At 41.5% G+C, this 6,000-nt stretch overlaps 1 protein-coding gene across 1 annotated transcript in view; it reads left to right on the top strand.

Annotated features, from left to right (window-relative positions):
- Positions 1 to 1,024: 1,024 nt before the first annotated feature.
- CEP350 (centrosomal protein 350) overlaps positions 1,025 to 6,000 on the top strand; it is a 140,013-nt gene continuing 135,037 nt past the window's right edge. The window contains exon 1 of the mRNA XM_049700523.1: positions 1,025 to 1,373. The gene's annotated coding sequence lies outside the window, so the exon portion shown is untranslated. The remainder of the gene's footprint in view (positions 1,374 to 6,000) is intronic.

Here is a 6,000-nt window from a genome sequence, read left to right as displayed (position 1 = left end):
CTATTCAGGCACAGCTATAGGCCCTAAGAGAGCGGGCAGTTACTGCCTCCAGCTTTTATTAAGATCCACTCGACAAGCATTTATTGAGCACCTACAATGTTCCAGTTACTATGCTAGGCCCTGTTGGTGTATAAAGAGAAGAGAAAAAAAAGAGTCCTCAAGATGAGAAACAGTCTCTGGATAAATAGCTATATGAGTTCAGAAGGTGGAGGAAAGTGAAGGGTGGAGGGCTTGTGTGCAGTGAGCACCTAGCAGAAGGTGGCATTATTTGCAAAAGAGATGTCATTTAAGCTAAGTCTTCACAGATCATAGAATTCACCATGTAGAGATTGGGGAAAGTGGTTAAGGATGGTAGACGATATGGTGATCATAGAGTCTCTTAAAGCACAGTTATATCAATGCCAACACCTAAGGGGAGGAAACTCCGTTTTACTTGCTCTGGAGTCTTAAGCCACTAGACAGAGTGCGTGCTGAACAGAATTGTAACCCTCGCGAATGAAACGGCCACAGTGCCAGCAGTGGGTAACTGCCGCAGCCGCAGAGCTGCAATTACTCTGAAACTGACTGGGGTACAGAAGATTTATTTGGACAACTGGTGAAACATCATAAACACTGAGAAGCTGCAATTTTCAGACTTCGAGCTTATCCTTGTCATAACCCCAGCTTGTTTTTTTTCGGCCGGGGGTCAAATGCGCAGCCAGAAGGCCCACTTAGATGAAAGAGGGCGGGGGGGGGGCGGGGGGTGAGGGGAAGGTCTCCGCTGCGGATCTACTTTGGCTCCTCCCAAGACCTGCAAGGCTCAACCTTCGCCACACCAAACATGGCGCCCTCGAGCTTCCTCTCCTCGTTTTATCTCACACTCGCCTTTTGGCCACACTTAGCATGGCCCTAACCGAAGGTGGCATTCCTCTGGAACCGACTCGGGATACTTCTCGCGAGTTTTGCCTGGACACACCCCCCCCCGCCCCCCCCACTGCTTCCGCCCTGCCTCGCGCCGCCGCCACCGCCACTGCCGCTGGCGCCGCTCCTCCTCCGTGTCAGTTGTTGGGCTGTAATGGCGACGGGGCCGCCGCTGCTGAAGTGACTCCCGGGCGGGGGAGCCGGGCCAGACCTGCGCCAGAGGGAACTGCAGAGAGCCGCAGCTCAGGGGGTGGCTTGCTGTGGGGGAGGGGAGGCAGCCTTTCCGCCTCTCCTTCCTTCTCTGCAGACCCGCGGATCCCGGGAGCCGGTGCGAGGCGGGCACCCGGTGCGTCCCCGGAGCGGGGAGGCCAGGGCCGGGCAGCCCTGGGGCCGGTCGGGGCGGCGTCACTGCACCCTCCGCCAGGCCCCGCGGGATGCACCGTGGGGGCCGAGGGCGGAGGCGACACTCTCAGGTGAGCTGCGGGAGGACCTGGCTGGGACCGCGGATGCTCGCTTAGCCTTCGCTGCCTCTGTCCGCGGTCCCGGGTCGGCGGGGGAGGCGGGGCGGGGCGCCAGGAGCCCTGGCCCAGTCTGGCGTCCCCCTCGAGGAGCCTCCCTGGGTCCTAGGCTTTGCTAGGAGGGCCATTCTGAGACCTAGGTTTCAGGTCCCACCGGTGCCTGCAGTAGACGGGATTTCCTTCCTTATCTGCCAGTGCCTGTCCCCCCCTCCCTCGCCCCTCCTCTCTTCTGCAAAAGGTGTGAGATACCTCTCGCCCTTGCTCTCCGGAGAAGTGTCTCGTCTTCATTTGGATATCTGGCATATTTTGGGAAATCCCGGGGAACCGGCTCCAGTGGCAAGGATGACTAGTTTCTGTTCCTTTTTGGTGGGGATAAACATTTTCAAGCATAGGGAAAACTTTGATCTTCTTTGGCAGCTGCTGAATGTAGTCTGTCCATTAATTCACAAGTGATGTAGGGGGAGATTTAAAAAGCTTGTACGCTTTGAAAGTTGTCACTATTTTCCCCTGGCCTCTTTGAAGTGTAGCCTAACATGCTAAATGATATTTAGCTAATGTCACAAATATGGGTTGGAATTTGGCTGGCTTTTCGGATAGGAGGTTGCACATAGGTATAGATTTTGATGTGGTTTTTGTGTAGCAGCAAATCCTCCATGTAGGAAAAAACACGTTGTCAGGAATAGTGATCAGTATCCACGTCTGTACTCCACCTGATTGTTTTGTTTTGATGGTGATCCTCGTTTTGAATTTGGAAAAGTCGTTAATGGTTATGTTGCCATGTTAACGATACCTCCTCCAGCCCTGTATTTTAAGGGTTTTTAAAGAATGGCTATTTTAGGCAGGCCTAGTAAGAGCTTGAAAAGCTTTGTAGAGCAATTAAAATACTCTCCATTAAAATAATTTCTTAGTTTAAAATATTGTGTTTAAACAAGGCAATGTGCTGCTAATAACATGAGATTGTGACTTTGGGGGATTGGTTGTTAGACCTATGGTAGAAGTTGCTTCAAGCCCATGGGTATGTAATAATTAGTTTTGGTGTGCTAAATTTACAAACTCCGTTCAGTGTAATAAAATAAATCTGAACCATTGAACCGTCATTGTGTTGCATTTAAGATACTTTAATCAGATACATAAACATCAAGCTAGAATACATTGTATGTGTGGATAAATACATATGTATCTCAACTTTTCATAGTGAGTAGCACGGCTTGTGTTTGTAATAATGGTGAGTTATAGTATGTATACAATTTCATACATATGTTGAAGAATTTTTCTGATTCTCTGAGATATATTGGTGCGTAGTGTTATGTAAGAGCATTAATACTTGAACAGCCAGCCTCCTGTGGGGTAATTAATTTATGAGTTATGAGTTTAGAATTTTTTTCTAATGGTCTGATTGCTAGTCTTTTGACCATTTTATAACACTTTTACCATATCATGGACAGAAGAAAGGAGATGAAGTCCCTATCTAACGAATTTTGTTGTTTGTTAAATAGCTGTAAGTTATAGTGGGAGCAAAAAGAAACTGCTGTCTAAAATAACTTACATCATTTTTTGGTGTGCCTCTACATAAATTATTTAGTGCTCAGAGCAATTTTGTGAGGTAGATTTGACAAATGTCCTTATTTTGTAGTTGTGGAAATTGACAAGGAATAAATAAATGAACAAGGAAGTTCATTTATTTATGTGAATGATGGTCTTATTTCCACAGATGATCTAAGACTTTAAAATTTTTCTTTATTTTTATTGACATACTGGTTTCAGGCGTATAGCATAATGATTCGACCTTTGTATTTATTGCAAAGTGATCACGTCTAGTTAACGTCATAGAATTAGTTTTATTTAAAATTGAATATTAATATAGATACTTCTGGCATTTGGTTTTTTAAAATCTAAAAGATTGTGACAAGCCACTAGTTCCTTACGTGGATAACTGTCGGTACTTTAAAAACATTAGTATTTTCATAGCATTATGTTAATTAGTAACAAGCTATGAATTATTGTAGTGAATTGCTCTACTTCTGTATGTACTTTTTGCTTGAACAGTGTTCTTAAGAAATTGTAGTTAATTTGTCATCTCTCATTTTGTTTGGATACTCAGAGTCCTGTCATCTTTTTTTTTTTTTTTTAACATCTTTATTGGGGTATAATTGCCTTACAATGGTGTGTTAGTTTCTGCTTTATAACAAAGTACCTGTCATCTTTAGTACTTCAGATCGTTTATATTCTTGGTTAGCTAAAACAAATATTCAAGCCACATGGTCAGCAGCATAACTGAAAAGTAGGGACATCTTGGTGATTTTATTATAGAATTGATGATTTAAAAAGTTAACTTACCATCTATACTTGTGATTGCTATTTTTGCCTTGTGGGGCAAGTTGTGAAGTCATTTTCTTTATTGACTTTTTTTTACAAAGTCAATTTCTAGTGTCACAAATCACTCCCTGAAACCTGAATAATCAAAAGATTGCATAGGTTTTTTTGCATTAATATTTTTGTTCGTTATCACAAGTATAACTTCACATTTGCTAGTGGTTACTTTGGGTTATTATTTGCCTTTCTCATCTAGTGTGTAAGTTCCATGATGGCAGAGATTGTCTATTAACTGTTGTGCACCCAGTGCCTAGCACATAGTAAAATAGTCAATAAATATTGGCTGAATAAATTGACTAGAGAGTGGTCTTGGCATAGTATTTAAACAAAACAAAACACTAGTTCATGGTTCCTAGGCACACATCAACTCTTCTTAGGAATATAGTCCATAGATAAAGTCAAGTTTGCTAGGTGGCAGGGGAATGACAGACTGGTATTAAAAGGTTGCTGAGAATAAGCCACAGGTAGATCCTGAAAACTTTATTGACTATTTTAATGATTTGCTTAGACGTTCTGACAATAGTTATTGTAATTTAAAGAAAATGGAAGCTTTAAGACCCTGACCTGTTATACTAGTACTATAATTATAGGCTTGTAATAATTTTAAGTCTCTTTTAATTACAGCATTGGGAGTTTTAAATCTTAAAGGCTAGCTAGTCCAATTCCCACGTTTTATATGTAAGTAAATAGAGTTCATATGGAGGAAATATCTCACCCATAGTTGATTTCATAACTGGATGAAGACTCCTCTATACAGCTGTGAAGTCTACATTTGTTTAATATGAAGATAATTATCCAATTAGAGGATAATTGTGAACAACCGGCAATCTCTTCTATGTAAGTGTTAACTAAAAACTCAAAAAACAGGCCTCACTCTTCATGAATCAAATATTTATTTATTTTTGGCTGTGTTGGATCTTCGTTGCTGCGCGCGGGCCTTCTCTAGTTGGTGGTGAGCGGGGGCTAATCTTCGTTGTGATGCGCGGGCTTCTCAATGCAGTGGCTTCTCTTGTTGCGGAGCATGGGCTCCAGGTGCATGGGCTTCAGTAGTTGTGGCACGTGGGCTCAGTAGTTGTGGCTTCTGGGCTCTAGAGTGCAGGCTCAGTAGTTACGGCACATGGGCTTAGTTGCTCCGTGGCATGTGGGATCTTCCTGGACCAGAGCTAAACCCATGTCCCCTGCAGTGACAGGTGGGTTCTTAACTGCTGCGCCACCAGGGAAGCCCCCCAAAATATTTTTTAACCTAAATATGAATCTCAAACTTCTCCTCTGTCATTGGGACTATAAATTGGTGCAACTGTTTCTGGAAGGAAATTTGGCATCACCTATCAAAATTAAAAGTGCACATATTCGTTGATAGAGTCATTTCATTTTTAGGAGTTTATCTTACAGAAAATTTAACACAAGAGCACTAGAACAAATCTATAAGGATGTTCGTTTTAGCATTATTACAAATAAATGTCTACAACATTTATAAGTAACAAAAAAAAATCCTAAATGTTTGTTGGTAGGGGAATAGTTAAAATTACAGTGACATACAATGCACTTGTTAATAGATTGAGGGATAGATATATTTACTTGATGAGAAGTAGCTGAGTGTTTCTTTGAGCACAGGAACCATGCAGCCAACTTTCTGGGTTCAAATCCTAACCATTTATTAGCTGTGACCATTAGCAGGTTACTTAAACTCATCTATAAAGTGGATATAATTATAGTTCTCACCTGACAGGGCTGTTGTGAGAATTAAATGAGTTAATATTTAAGCCCTAAGTAAATACCACATAGGTGTTTGTAATTATTATTATGTTCTGACAAGGAAGAATGTTCATGATATAATATTGAGTGAAAAAAATAAGTTGTACTACACTGTGCAATATGATTCAGTGTTAAAACAAATACATAGGCAAAGAAATGTAGTTTGATTTTGTTTTGATTTTGTATGTGCATAGGAAGGGCTCTGTAAGGATAGACATTAAACTATTAGCTGTGTTTATTGCTGGGAGAGTGGATGACTTTCCTTTTTTCTTTACTTTAGGTACTTTTGTGTTGTTTATTGTAAGTGGCATTATCATTTTTGAAACTCTTTTTTCTGAAAAAGAAAATATCGAGGCAGAATTTTTCTACTATTATACAGTCACATAATGTAGTTTTGAATATAGTTTTTCAGAGAGCTACAGAGTTCATCCACAGAATATCACATGATTAGATT

Source organism: Orcinus orca, chromosome 1 (assembly GCF_937001465.1).
Source record: "Orcinus orca chromosome 1, mOrcOrc1.1, whole genome shotgun sequence".
Taxonomy (NCBI): Eukaryota; Metazoa; Chordata; class Mammalia; order Artiodactyla; family Delphinidae; genus Orcinus; species Orcinus orca.
This window is presented reverse-complemented; position numbering and strand designations above follow the sequence as displayed.